The sequence below is a fragment of the Natrix helvetica genome (genome assembly GCF_964273705.1).
Source record: "Natrix helvetica genome assembly, chromosome: 1".
In the NCBI taxonomy this organism is placed as follows: domain Eukaryota; kingdom Metazoa; phylum Chordata; class Lepidosauria; order Squamata; family Natricidae; genus Natrix; species Natrix helvetica.
Window position 1 is genome coordinate 345,576,678 of NC_138548.1, and position 15,639 is coordinate 345,592,316.

The 15,639-nt window shown below is 44.7% G+C and overlaps 1 protein-coding gene across 1 annotated transcript in view; it reads left to right on the top strand.

Moving 5' to 3' along the window:
- Positions 1–9,902, top strand: part of LOC309400874 (uncharacterized protein) — a gene marked incomplete at its 5' end in the record, with an annotated part of 41,195 nt that extends 31,293 nt beyond the window's left edge. Inside the window, one exon of the mRNA XM_081969589.1 lies at positions 1,302–9,902. The remainder of the gene's footprint in view (positions 1–1,301) is intronic.
- Positions 9,903–15,639: the final 5,737 nt, after the last annotated feature.

Genomic DNA, 15,639 nt, shown 5'->3' on the forward strand with positions numbered 1-15,639 from the left:
TAGAAGTTTATTGGGTTTCATTTGTCTCAGTATGGCAGATGATGAATAAAAGGGGAAAAGAAATATATTTAAGACAGTATATGACACCGTCCCTCCCCTGTTATGTTAACCCATGGCAGGAAGGCAATGCATGTTGTGGGTCCCATGGATTAGGGATTGTCATGTGTGTGGGGGCGACCTAAGAGGGCCTTCTTGGTGGCGGCCCTTTCTTCATGGAACATCATTCTCTCTGAGGTACAGTTGCCCCCTCCCACCCCCAGTCTGCTTTTCCAAAAGACCCCCAAAACGTGGCTTGGTTAGTGGGACTGATGACCCAAATGGAAATGGGGCAGATCAAGTAGCTGATCTGATCCTATTGTTGCGTGTGTGTGTGTGTGTGTGTGTGTGTGTGTTTGTGTGATGTTGTAAGCTGACCAGAGTCACCTATGTGTGAGTTTGGCAGCTGTATAAATTTGTTCAATAAATAAATAATGATTCAGTAGGTAGATATATTGAATTATCTCTTCAGCTGATTCCCTGTTCATTGTGTTTCATCTCAGAAAATCAAATGCTGCTTCTTAGCCTTTACTCAAACAAGATGCGCCCCCACCAAAGCTCAGTGGCTAAGCTGCCAAAATAATCTCCAAAAAGAAAAGGCCACACCTGGAGGATTTTACAATGGCCATAAGTGACTTCTTGAGGACATTGTAACTTTAAATGGTTGCTGATCAGATTTATATCAGAGTAACCATGATCAGATATTAGTCAGAGCAATCATGATCAGATCTTAACCAGAGAAACCATTGTCTTTCTTTTTTTCAAAATACAAAAGGTTTGGTTATGGGTTTCCCATTAACTTTGTTTCTTATGACCAGGTTGTTTCTCTCCTCGAATGTCAAACTTTATACATTGGCGTTTCCCTGCTGTTAAAACAGAGTTTCTAGCTACTCCAGATGTGACTTTTGAAAGGGTTTGCGACTTTGAATTCTATGACTCTGCTTCCTGAGAGTCTAGATGAGAGAAGCTGCCAAAATAACAGTTTGCAAACCATTAAACTGGCAGCAAAACCACCCCGAGATCTCACTAATGTACCTCTGCAAAATCCTGACTCTTTGGATGGGTCCTCCTTTCTGGTTGGTGGAATCCATTTAACAAGGACTACTTTTTTATTTTAATCTGCTGTGTGAAAAGACCCTTGCCATCTTCTTTGGGGGCCCAAGCGGTTGAATTCACTGCCTTAATTCATGTTTGATGTATTGCCAGAGACAAAACTGTTACTATCTTCACTGACTCTATGAATGTTTTTGTTTGTTTTTCTCCAGGTGCCTTATGGAAGCTGAGAGGGTTCTTCACCTCAGGCTGCCAGATTGCTCTCCTAGTCGTGGCTGTTTCACTTTGGGATGTGCTTCGTTTATTAGATTAAAATACAATAGCAGAGTTGGAAGGGACCTTGGAGGTCTTCTAGTCCAACCCCCTGCCTAAGCAGGAAACCCTATACCGTTTCAGACAAATGGCTATCCAACATCTTCTTAAAGACTTCCAGTGTTGGGGCATTCATAACTTCTGGAGGCAAGTTGTTCCACTGATTAATTGTTCTAACTGTCAGGAAATTTCTCCTTAGTTCTAGGTTGCTTCTCTCCTTGATTAGTTTCCACCCATTGCTTTTTGTTCTACCCTCAGGTGCTTTGGAGAATAGTTTGACTCCCTCTTCTCTGTGTCAACCCCTGAATTACTAGAGGCCCATTCAGTTTTCTGAGCAGGCTCTAAATAGGCTGCTCCATAACCTTGTATCTATCAGTCTCTGCACTTGTGTTTTTATGTCCTTCTGCTGTGGCTCATGAGGCTATATTTATCCTGGCCTCTTTTGTAAAAGTTGTAATAAAAATATAAAAAATAAGGGAAGTTTGTTATTTATATACACTAAGTATATTATATATTCGGCCCAAGACAATTCCTCTTCACTCAATGTGGCCCAGAGAAGCCAAAGGTTTAGATACCCATGGTTTAGATCAACCAAAGTACAATAGATGGTGGCTTTATATTTACAGACCTGTCAGGTAAACAAAAGACATGCTTTAAAAATAATTTACCAATCAACACATAGATTTGGTCGCCACGATGTAAAAAAGATGTGGAGACTCTAGAAAGAGTGCAGAGAAGAGCAACAAAGATGATTAGGGGACTGGAGACTAAAACATATGAAGAACGGTTGCAGGAACTGGGTATGTCTTGTTTAATAGAAAGAAGGACTAGGGGAGACATGATAGCAGTGTTCCAATATCTCAGGGGTTGCCACAAAGAAGAGGGAGTCAAACTATTCTCCAAGGCACCTGAGGGTAGAAGCAATGGGTGGAAACTAATCAAGGAGAGAAGCAACTTAGAACTGAGGAGAAACTTCCTGACAGTTAGAACAATTAATCAGTGGAACAGCTTGCCTCCAGAAGTTGTGACTGCCCCAACACTGGAAGTCTTTAAGAAGATGTTGGATAGCCATTTGTCTGGAACGGTATAGGGTTTCCTGCCTAGGCAGGGGGTTGGACTAGAAGACCTCCAAGGTCCCTTCCAACTCTGCTATTGTATATTGTATTGTATTTACTCAATATCAACTCAATTTTCCTCCATTTCAAGTGTTCTTCTTAATCACTTAATCAAAAGTCAGTTTTCCAGCCCACAGCCCACCAAGAACCAGAATTTCTACGTCAAGCAAATACCTGCAATATTTCCCCTCAATTTATCATGTAACATAAGGCTCACCTCTATGGGAACGTTCAGTAGGCGGAATTCTAGCTTCATTAACTAGTTGTTTTCTTTCCCATATACTCATCTGGTTAACAAGAAAATGATGCTTCAATGAGGCTGGTGGTAGAAAAAGGAAGTTCCAATGCATTTGTTAAATGTGCCCTGAAAACAACTATCACCACTGGAAAGAAACTTGTACATTTGCAATAATGGCAAATACCTGTAGCTTGCATGTGAATTTGATCCCAGAGAATATGTAATTGAGTAGGTGGTGTGTTTCTTCAATTTGGGAGTGTTTGATGACAACAAAAGTGTCATCTATGTAGCCTGTCCAGAATTTTGGTTGGATTGTGGGAGTACTATGGATTTGAGTTGTTGCATGACTGCTTCTGCTATTAGGCCTGATATGGGTGATCCCATTGGGGTAGCTTGTATTTGCTTATAGATTCGCTTATATAGGGGGGATATGGTTCTTTCTTCTTACCTTACAGCCCTACACAAGAGGCTAAAAATCCTGTGGACGCAGAGTGCCCTGACCCAGACGCTGTCCCCGGAGGAGCCCCTGCATCCCTTTGAACCTGGAGATTGGGTGTGAATCAAGTTCTTCACAAGGATTTCACCGTCACAATCTAGGTGGAAAGGACCTTATCAAGTCTTGTAACCACACAGATGGCTGTTAAAGTTTCAGAAAAGGACTCCTGGATCCATTGGACTTATGCTAAACCAGCTGTAGTGGATCACAGCTCACCTCTGACTCCACTACCTAAAGTACCACCAGTGACACTGAAGAGGAATCCAGATACTGAACAGTATCTGAGGGAGGGTGGGTCTAGACCTTGTAAGGTGTCTGGTGGCCGCCCGAAGAGGATTTTGAAAGGGGAGATGCCTAAGTCTCGCCTAGGCCTCTTTCTTATGTAAAAGAGTGCTATAGGTAGCACCTGTGGCCATGAGAGGTGGGTCTCTTGGCATAGTTTTCCCAGTAGGCTCTTCACCTCTCTGTTAACCTTCTGTGTACCCCCTGAGGAGATGGGAGAGTAGGGCATGTGAAAGTTCTGGATGATAACAAGGGCTTGAAATATGTGGGCTATGAAGTCTTTTCCCCTGCCCATGTCCAGGAAACTTGGTACCCCAAATCTTGGTACTATGTCCTTAAGGAGGTGTCAGACTGTTTCGAGGGCAGTGGCATGGTGGCATGAGAAGGCCTCTACCCAGTGAGTTAGTTGGTCTCTACATACAAGAGCATATTGGTACACATTTTCTTTGGGTAGCTGTATATAGTCCATCTGTACCTTTTCAAAAGGTCTCTGTGTCCAAGTCCTCTCCCCTTCATGAATGGATTTTCAGGAAGTGATATTATTAGCTTGGCATGTTTTACAGATGGTCGCTATCCTGACTGCCTCGCTGTAAGCATCTGACGCATACCATACTCGTCTGATAGCATCTACCGTGGCTGCAATGACCTTTTGTATGTAATCTCTGGCAGATTACTCTAAGGAGGTGGCGTGGGGCTATGGGCCTGCCATCTGGGACTCTCCAAAATCCGTTCTGAAAAATAGCTCCTAGTTTGTCTTCCCAATGTTTGGCTTCCCCATTGTCTAGGAATTCTGTGTAAGGTACTTCTGGGTTGACTGCTAGTGCCGTAGGGAAGAGAGTAGGGGCAACTAGCTAAGCTGCGACTCGCAGGCTTACCAGGCAGACAGATCAGGGCTGCAGTGCTTCAGGCAGGCAAGCTGCAGAGGAGAGACTGGGCGGAGCAGGGCAAGTGAGCGGCGACTGGGAACTAGTTTGGGGGCGTGGCCAGGCTGCCATTACTACCGGTTCAGAAAAGTACGCCAGATTTTTACTACCTTTTCGGGCAAACCGGACGGAACTGGAAGGAATCCACCTCTGAATGTGGGTTGATGATTCCCCATTGAATGAAAACTGTTAGTATTTCTTTCTAGATGCCTTATTGAAATCCTGCAGTGGACAATCTATCCATTCAACAACATGCAGTCTATTTCTGTGTAAAAATGAATAAAGATTCTAAGCTAAGTGGAGATAGTGAAAGTGTTGGGAAACTACTGTCTAGGCTGGAAGGAGGGGTCAAACTAAAGTTTAGCTTAGAATCTTTGTGCACTGCAAGAGGCCTGAGGGGTCCTTGATATTCCCTTAGCTTGGTTGTTTTCCCCCAATGAGGAACCCAGCTCCAGGGCCCTCACCTGCAGAGCATCTTATGACTGGCCAGAGATCATGTCTACATGAAGCTTTGGGCTAGTTAAATGGAACCAGGTGGGCAGTGCAGCACTCGACTTGGGTGCTGGCCTCCGCATCTGCCCCAATGTGCCCACTCCTCCACCCAAATCCCAAAGCAATCAGGAAGGGCATCATGGAAGCCCATGTTGGGGGCAAACCTTTATGTGAAACTATCAAAGTGTGAGTTCCACCAAACCTGTTTGGACTACCTGGACTATCATGTCTCCAGCACAGGGGTGGAGTGGGATCCCACCAACGTTCAGGCAGTCCTGGAGTAGCAGGCAGCAATGATACACAGGCAGCTGCAGAGTTTTTGGGTTTAACTTATTTCTATTGGCAATTCATTCCCTCATTCGCTAGGGAGGCGTTGCTGTTAATAGATGTTTTGAGAACTAAGCACATGGCAGCTAAACCCCGACAGGCCAGCCATTCCAATGGATGATAGAATGCCAGCAGGTCTTAGAAACACTGAAGGCTTGTTCACCAAGGAGCTCGTCCTTAAACATCCAGACCCTGAATAGGCCTTTATAACAGTGATATGGCTCTGAGGGCTGTGCTTCTAAAGGCGAATGAACAAGGCACCTCCTGTAACTCACCGATACCGAACAGCGGTAGGCGATCTGGGAGAAAGAAGCTTTTGCTGTCTGATGGACACTAATGTCTGGCGATACGTCCTGGAAGTGTTGCCAGGACACTTTGAGGCTCTCCCTGCTTTGATTGTCCAGGAAACAGATTTGGTGGGCACAATATTACCAATGTTTCCGGTTTACCTTAAAATACATCCTGGTGGGCAGAGGTAGTTTGCTCCCGGTTTTACTACCGGTTTGCTTCGCGTGCGCTTCGTATAACAATGTAAAATGTTCTTCGCGCATGCGCAGAACAACCTATAGTGAACCGGGCACACACGCGCACTACTAAACTACATGCCGGCAATGGCAGCAGTGACTGGGGAATCAGTTCGGGGGCATGGCCAGCCTGGGTCACTGCCAGTTCTGCAACCCAGGCCAAAATACCACTACCGGTTTGGCCGAACCGGGAACAACCCACCTCTGCTGGCGGGTAAGATCTTCTTGGCAGAAGCCTTATCTTGGATACCTCAATACAACAACCTCCAGGAAGAGGTGGTCCATGCCATTATTCCCCCTTCTCAACAAGTCAGTCCGGCAACCTGCAATAAGTGTGGAGAAGCTGACCTATAACCTACAGGCTGAGTTACTGACTGACACCTGGTTCCAGGTCCAGGAGCACTGGCAACTGTTTACTCAATGGGATGGGTTGGCGTGGAAAGGCAGTAAATTGTATGTGCCACATACCCTGAGGTCACAGATGCTCCAATGGTGTCATGACATCAAACAGGTAGGACATTTTAGGTTTCTTAAAACCCTACATCTAGCCAAGCACAGTTCTGGTGGTCCCAAATGAAGAACGATATAGACGACTGTTCTGACCCCCCCTCCGTCTAGTAACGAATGCCAACACAAACTTAGCTGGAATGCCACAACACTTTATTGGCAGGACTATAAATCTTGGTGGCTGAAAACCCAAACCCAAACTAACAGATAAACAACCTTGGCAACAACTCAGACTCCGACAGATACAGATAAAAGCTTCTCCAGCATGTTCCAAACACGAATCCAAAACAGTTCAGACCAGACGTACTTCAGATTACTTTAAAGAGTTGTGTCCTGCAAGAAGTGTCCTTCCCAAAAGCTCTCCTTAAATAAGCTCTTGGGAGGGGCCAAGCCACAACCACCTGGGCTTGATTATCTGTGAGGAGCTTGTCTCCGAAGCAGCTGTTGCCTTCATTTCTCCGCCCTTCTCTGCAGAGCGTCAGGGACAAACTCCCTTTGATCCTCCCCATTGTTCCATGCCTCAGGTGCCTCCTGGTGCCTCAGGCGCCTCCTGGTGGCCAACCAGCCTCTCTGCTCCCTGCTCTGAGTCTGAAGTCTGCCCAGGTTCCTCCATCTCTTCCACAACCGACTCATAAGGCTCGTCGCTATCTGAGTCCCTCAGCAGCTCCAGCGGATCCTGCTGGGCCACAACAGAGGACTATGTCAAAAGCTGTGTGCTCTGTGCGATTATGAAACCTCAGTCAAGAAAACCTCCTGGGCTCTTACAGTCCATGGCTGACCAACGCAGCTGTGGGAGGAGATAGCCATGGACTTTATCATGGATCTCCTGGAGAGTAACAACCATATTATCATATGGATGTCATTCATTTGTTTTTCAAACAAGCCCATTTCGTGCCACGTGCAGGCTTTGCAATCAGCACATAGACTAGTTAAACAGTTTCTCATACATGTTTACCACCTCCATGGGGTTCCACGGATGATAATATCAGATTGGGGAGGGTTACAACTTAGAGAGGGTTATAAAGCACTGTAAAGCGGAATAGAAGTCTAAGTGCTATTGTTAAGTGCTATACAAAAGGCTTTATTCCCAAACCTTTGTTTGTTGACAGACTCACTGTGTGCTGAGAATCCGGCCTGAATAAATAATTTGGAATCCGGAGAGAGTGGCATTCTAATTGTGATTTAGATCCGGAGCTCGGACCTCTGAGACAGACTTTTCATTATCCAAGTTTCAATAAGTAACATCATCAGTGCTCATAAAGAATGGTGTTTGCTTTCAGTTTATATTCTACTGGTTTGCCCTGTCACTTGACTTTCCCCAAGATCCATAATGTCTTATCTGGCAAGTGGTCTGGGGAGATTCTGTAACTTAAGTACAAAACAATAAAGTCACTTGTTTTACCTATTTACAAGTGGATTTGAGTGTTGTACCTGAAGGAAGAGCCACAAATTAGACAATAGACAGACAATTGGCAGCTGAATCTACAGAAGGAATGTGCTTTACAATATTCAAAGCTAATACTATATTTTTGGCCATGCATCTTGTCTGGATTATTTTACAAGGTTCACAAGGAACGAGGTACTTCAAAAATAGCCTGGCGGGAGATCACTTCTGGTCCCCGAAGGCGACAGACATTCATGTCTGCTGCTCATCTTCTCGGTGGGCTCCCCTTAAGTTTAGGGGGAGCACAGGGAGCGTTGGAGGGGCCCCCTGCTGTAGGGCGGCTTTTTGGGACCCCCTGAATCGGCAGCGGCCACAGGGGGGTCTCCAGCTTCGCCCCAGGAGCCAGGGAGCATGGGGGGTGTGCAACAGCGCGCCTTCGCCCAGCGGAGCCTGGAAGGAAACAACTAATTGGACGTTACAGCTGAAATGCGGTGAGGTGGGAAGCTTCCCTCAATCTCCTTTTTAACTACTTAATTGATGAACAGCAGCCTCTTTTAAACTCTGGTTTCAATCTTTTGAAGTGTTAAGACTGGAGGAGGGGGTTTTCAACCCCCCCTCGGAAAAGCGGCAATTGGAAAATCCCTCTCCCTCGGAAGAGAGAGAGAGAGCTAAAAGTTACTTTCTCTTCCTTTAAGCAATGGGAGGATGACTTTTTGCTACAATTGCAAAGGAGGTTTGCTGAGTTGATTCTTTTAAACTACTTTATGGAAACTTTGGAGGTTGCTTTCTGATCTCCTGTGAAGGCGGAGCCAAGATGGCCAACTTCCTCCTTCTTCTTGCACTTATGAATGAAATTTCCCTTTTGAAAGAATTTCTGGCTTTGTACTATATCACACCCTAGAGATCTCCAGGAGCCTCTCCTTGCACGTATCTTCCTTGGATTTGGAACATTGATTTATATCACCTGGCTTGGAGCTGTATAGAGACCTACACTCTCCTCTGGACTTGCATGCTTTGTGACTTCTCCCGGTTGTGTCTTTCCACAGACGCCATTTCTTTGTGCAGACTTACAGCTATCTCTGAACCTAATATGGGTCCTAAAAAATTACCACATGGTAAGCCGTCTTCGGCCCCAACATCTTCTACGTTCAGCCCGGTTACCAAAAAGACACCATTGGCTTCATTTTTACAGCCTAAAGCGACTGAAGAAAGCTCAAAGCAACTATCTGTTGATCAAATGTTTCAAACTCTCTTAAAGGGATAGGATGAACTGAAAAAACAATTGGCAGACTTAAGTGATCAGCTCAGAGAAACGCAACAACAAACAACACAAAATAAACAGAAAATAGGGGTGCTGGAGGAGGGCGCGACTGGGCTGAGGGAAGAGATTAAGACAATCCAGAAGGGGAATGCAGAATTTGAAAACCGTATGATAAAGGTGGAATTTGAGAGAATGTCTTTTTTTCTTAGATTCCAAAACTTGCCAGAAACAGAGAATGAAGATCTCAAGGAGATTATGACCACAATCTTAGCAGAATATATTAAAAGAGACAAACAACAGCTAAGGTGTGATATTGATCTGATTTATAGGATTAACTCAGCATACGCCAGAACACACAACGTGCCAAGGGAAGTACATGTTAAATTTCTTAGAAAGACCACAAGAGATGAGGTCTTAGGAGCTCAAAGGGTGGGACCACTAAAATATAAAGACAAAGAAATAACCATTATTAAACAGATTCCAAAGAAAGTAAGAGATAAGAGGAAGAAATACTCCTCTTTAGCAAAGAAATTATATAACAATGGAATGGTTTAAATGGTTGTTGCCAGAAGGAATGCTGATTTTCTGGGAGGGCAGTAGAATTAGAATCAACACAGTAGTGGAGGCGGAGGCCTTCATTAAAAAAAATAGTGCCCTCCTAGATCAAACAGGGGACAGTACACAAGATGTGAAGGAGGGAGAGGCCGCGGCTCTGCCAGCAGACAGGGTGGAGGATGCAACACTTAGAAGACTCAGATCACAAAAATGAGTTGAAACATTTTTGCAATTGTTGTTATAATGTAACTCTTGGAAGTGATACAAAAGATGATTGAATATATTGATGATTGAATGTAAAAACAAAAAGCTGCCAATGTTTATTCAAATTTTGATGTTTTTTCTCTTTTTTTTGTTAAAGTTGTGAGATTTGGGGGGATTTCTACCTCCCGCATGATGTGGCTGTCAAAAATTTCTACATTTATTTACCTTTTTCCCTAAAACATTTATAAAAAAAACAATAAAATTTTACAATATTAAAAAAAAATAGCCCGGCTAAGCGTTGGATTATAAACAGGGCTAGTCTATCCTTGGAGCTCCCTCAGTGATGTGCAGCTGTTCTGCTGTCACTCAAATTTCACACATTCATTTTTTTAAAAAGAAACTATGCATTTTTAAAATATAATTTTTAAATGCAGGCAGTCCTCGACTTGTGACTGCAATGAACCCTGTCCCATCACGGTCCTAAGCTGTGGCAGACATCAAAGGGGTCAGTCACATAACCAACCCAATTTTGCAACCATTTTTGGCAGTTGTTAAGCAAATGTCAATGGTTCACAATGGGAGTGGTTTTGGCAAAAATTGGAAGTAACTGCCTGGGGGAGGGCAAAATGTAGTGAAATGCAGTCATGGGATTTCAGGATGCTGCAAACAGCTATAAGTGTGTCCCAATTGCTGAGTGTCCAAAATTCAGTCACATGAGGCCCAACTGTCTTAATTTCCAATCCTGGTCATACATAGCCCCCAGGAGCTAAGCAATTACCGGTAGTCATAAGTCAAGGACTTCCTGGTCAATAAAAGTATAAAGAATTACCGTAGCTTTTTCTAGGCCAGCGCCGAAAGTGAAAGGCCATGTTCATTTTGAGCACAAAGATTGTGAAGCCCAATGGCAAAAAGCCAGATGAATTTGAATCTGTCATCTCCCAGGCTCTCTTGGAGATGGATTCTGACTTAAAGGCTCAGCTGAGAGAATGGAATATTACAGCAGCAAAGGAGATTGAAGTGGGTGGTGGCAGAAAAGCAACCATCCTTTTCTTACCAGTTCCCCAACTGAAATTGTTTCAGAAGATTCAGGTACGGCCAGTTCGTGAGCTGGAGAAAAAATTCAGTGGAAAACATGTGGTTTTCATTGAGGGAGAGGGGGAGGGAGAAAGAGAAGGAGAGAGAGGGAGGGAGGGAGAGAGAGAGAGGGAGAGAGTTTTCATTATTGCCCAGCTAGATTCTTTTCCCAATTGTTGTATGTGAATATTCACAGATGAAGGGTGACGGCCAGTGATTATTACTCAAAACTGTGAATAGCCGGATTGATATTATGTGATGGAAGGAACTATCATTACTATCATAAGTCAATAAGTCGTGGTCAATAAAAGTATAAGAATTACCGTAGCTTTTTCTCGGCTGGCGCTGAATGTGAAATGTTCAGTTCGAGCGCAAAGATTGTGAAGCCCAATGGCAAAAAGCCAGAGGAATTTGAATCTGGCAACTGAAATCGTTTCAGAACTCCCAAATAGTGAGCAAGAAAGCTGAATGTGTTTTGAAGGGAAGAGAGAGGAACATTCTCATTGATGAGAATAAATATAAGTAAGTCGGAAAGAAGGGGTGGTAGCTTCATGTGTTCTAGTTTTAAACTCTACGTAGAATATAGAAGTTTATTGGGTTTCATTTGTCTCAGTATGGCAGATGATGAATAAAAGAGGAAAGGAAATATATTTAAGACAATATGTGACACCTTCCCTCCCCTGTTATGTCCAATTGTTATATGTGAATATTCACAGATGAAGGGTGACGGCCAGAGATTATTACTCAAAACTGTGAATAGCTGGGTTGATATTATGTGATGGAAGGAAATATCAGTGAATTAGGTACCCTATGAATAAACAACATGGTATGGGTGGAAACGTATCATCAAATCTTTCTTATAAAATAATTTTTTAATGTACAGACAATCCTTGACATGACCACAACTGGGATCGGAATCTTGGCTATTGAGCAAAGTGACCATTAAGCCAGATGCTCATTTCACTGATTCATTCAACAACAACCATCCCAGGATTCCTGCTTGTGGCAATTAAGTGCGCGCAATTTGGACGTCCTCCTTGATGCCCGGCTGTCAATGGATGACCATCTGACAGCCGTGGTGAGGGGGGGCGTTCCACCAGGTTCGCCTGGTGCGCCAATTGCGCCCCCTATTAGATCGGGACGCCCTACGCACAGTCACTCATGCGCTGGTGACGTCTCGCCTGGACTACTACAATGCTCTCTACATGGTGCTCCCCTTGAGATGCGCCCGAAGACTACAGCTAGTTCAGAATGCGGCCGCACGGGTTATCATGGGAGGAACAAGATACTCCCATATAACACCATTCCTGCGCGAGCTGCACTGGCTGCCTGTGGTTTTTCGGGTGCGTTTCAAGGTATTGGTTACTATCTTCAAAGCGCTCCATGGCATGGGACCTAGTTACCTGCGGGATCGCATCTCACCTCACACATCTCTACGACCTATCCGCTCTCACAGAGAGGGACTCCTCCAGGTGCCATCTGCCAAGCAGTGCCAGCGGGTGACGCCTAGGAGTAGAGCCTTCTCTGTGATGGGCCCAACCCTCTGGAATGACCTCCCCCCCCGATATTAGAACTACTAATGACCTCCGCTCCTTCCGACAGAAGCTTAAGACCCACCTGTTCCAATTAGCTGGCTTAGCCGATTTATAGCTCCATCTTCCACCTCCTGGCAAATATTTTATTGTGGAATTTTTTAAGGGAATTTTAATTTTATTTGTATTTTAGCTAAATATTGTACAGTATATTTTCTACCTCCTCTGTCTACGTCTATGTCTATTTTTATGTATATGTATATGGTTTTAACAATGACTGTACACCGCCCCGAGTCCTGTTTAGGAAAGGGTGCAGTCTAGAAATAAAAGCTTATTATTATTATTATTATTATTATTATTATTATTATTATTATTATTATTACCCTGTTTCTCCCAAAATAAGACCTCCCTGGATAATAAGCCCAATCGAGCTTTTGAGCACATGCACTAAAATAAGCCCTCCCCAAAAAATAAGCCCTCCCCAAAAATATTGCAGCATAGCAGCAGCCCAGAGGTGACTGTGCTCACTGCCTCCTGCACCCCCAAAATAATAAAACCTCCCTGAAAATAAGACCAAGCGCTTATTTCGGGGGTCAAAAGAAAATAAGACCCTGTCTTATTTTCGGGGAAACACGGTACTAAGTGATCTCTTGGGCGTGAGAGAAAGATTCACTCAACAACCACATGATTCACTTAACTACTGCAGTGGTTCACTTAACTGTGGTAAAAAAAAGGTCATAAAATGGGGCATAACTCACAACCAGTGTCTTGCTTATCAATGAAAATGTTGGGCTCTGTTGTGGTCGTAAGTGGAAGACCACCTGCAGGGATGGGTTCTAGCTGGCACTACTGTGAGTTTGCTCGTGTGCGCGCTGGATGCGCCCTGTGAGCACATGTACAGTTCAATGAAAATTGTTCTGTGCATGTGCAGAACTAAAAAAAAAGATGGCGGCGAGGGAACTGATTCGGAGGCATGTCCAGCCTAGGTTGCTGTCGATTCTGCGACCCAGGCTGGCATACCGAACCGGTAGGAACCCGCCTCTGACCACCTGTATGAAGCTAATGATAGCTTTATCAGAGCAACCTTGAAAGCCCCTGAAGACGGCAAACAGGATCCTTTTAATACAATACAGCATTTTATAGGAAGATAAACTGCAAAGTGGGTTCTCATAAAGAGCTAACACATCTGAAGCCAAAACAACTACATTATTGTTTAACATGACAGCATGATTGACAGCATGAGCTGTAAGTCATGATGTGATTTGTATGGTTTTGCTTCAGCTGTTGAAACATGTAAACTGAGCTTTATGGTATCATGTGTACTGTCTAAAAAAAATGCCCAAATTACAAATTATGTGGGAAATGTGGAACTACGCTTCCAGGCTACATGTCTAATTTGCAATTTCATGGTTGAGAAATATTCTCTTTCCCTGTGGGGTTGTTTCTTTGTTATGGTTTTTTGGTTTTATTTTTGTTTTTCGGTAAATTGCTGTGGTTGTTTCTGATGAGCAACGTGGGCTTTCAGGAATCTTACTTAAGAAGACAGTGAATGCCTTTGGTATCTTCTTCGTCCTAGGATATTCCCTCAAGGGTAGGGTCCGCTTTTTGGATCAATGAATGCCACTTTGCACAGTCAGCTGCTTCTCTGTCCGCTGCACCACGAAGCCCTAGGGCAGGGGGTCTCAACCTTCCTAATGCCGTGACCCTTTAATACAGTTCCTCATGTTGTGGTGACCCAAAACCATAAAAATATTTTATGTTTTCTGTATTTGTTTGAAAATATGTTTTCTCCAATGGTCTTAGGTGACCCCTGTGAAAGGGTCGTTTGATCCCCAAAGGGGTCCCAACCCACAGGTTGAGAACCTCTGCCCTAGGGGCTTCGATCCATTTGTTGTGACAAAATTCCCAACCAGCCTGCACCTGGGCCTGACATTGGGGCCCATGGTCACTTGAGCACCACCCCAAAATGGCTGGGCGGTATCCAGCAGCACTATGAGGAATGGAGCAACACTGCCAGGGAATCAGTGGCAGGATTCAAAGGTTCCGTGGGCATGGCTTGGTGGGCATGACAGGAAAAGGACACTGTAAAATCTCCATTTTCCCTCCCCACGCCAGGGGAAGGTTACTGCAAAATCCCCATTTCATCAGCTGGGACTTGGGAGGCAGAGAATAGATGGGGGTGGGGCCAATCAGAGGTGGTATTTACCTGTTCTCTGAACTACCGTATTTTTAGGAGTATAAGACCCCCCAAAAAAGTGGGTGGAAATGTCTGTGTGTCTTATACTCCGAATATTGTGGTGTGGGAGGAGGGTGGGTGTGGCACCAATAAGCTGTTCTAATCAGGTGGCGATGAACAGACTGCACTGAATGGGTGGTGGGGTACAAGCAACACGGAGGAAGGAGCCACGGTGAATGGGCTTTAGCGAATGAGCTATGGCGGCGACGAGCGGGCCATGGTGAATGGGCCGCACCAAACAGGTGGCGCCAAATGGGCTGTGGTGATGAACGGGCTTGGTGGCAGTGAATGGGCCGCAGTGAACAGGCAGTGGTGAAAAGGCAGTGGCAAACGGGCCAGATGAATACTGGATGGATGCTGGGAGGCAGAAGCATATATTCCCCCTTGTTTTCATCCCCAAAAGCTAGGTGTGTCTTATAGTCCGGAGCGTCTTATATTCCCAAAAATACGGTACTCAAAATTTCCACTACCGGTTCTCCAGAACTGGTCAGAACCTGCTGAATACCACTTCTGCAGGGAATGCCTTTGGTATGCCAATAGTAAAATAATATTTGTAGGTCAGGTTTGAGCCGTGGGATCCTTGAGGCTCTCTGATCTTCTGATATGGCAGTTCCTCTTCTAAATCCCTATAAATATTCTTGTTCATAGTAAAAGAAAGAAGGGAAAAAACATCTTGGTGCCCATTCTCTCTTTCTGGGAAGCAAGGTCTCTGCTTAAAGCCATAGGCTCTGCCACTGAAACATCTCTCCCATAGGATTTGTGTGCTTGGTGGTTTTAACCCACAAAAGTCAAACCAAAGCCTTTTAAAACTATCGACCTTACAAGTAACCCAGACTGGCCAAGAAACAGCGTTGAGAACGGGGCAGCTTTTTTTCTTCTTCACCGGAGCCGATCGCGAGCAGGAGGGGGTGGGGGGAACGGAGCCTGTTAAGAGGCAGTAGATATTGGGTTTCCTGGGCAGTACACTCGGCTCCCTGCCAAACAGGCTTTTCTCCATGCCCCTGCTGACGTAATACAGGCAAACTGACAAAACGAAGTGCTGGGAGGCAGGGAGCACTGATTTCTCTTGCACTTCGTAAGGGAAGGGG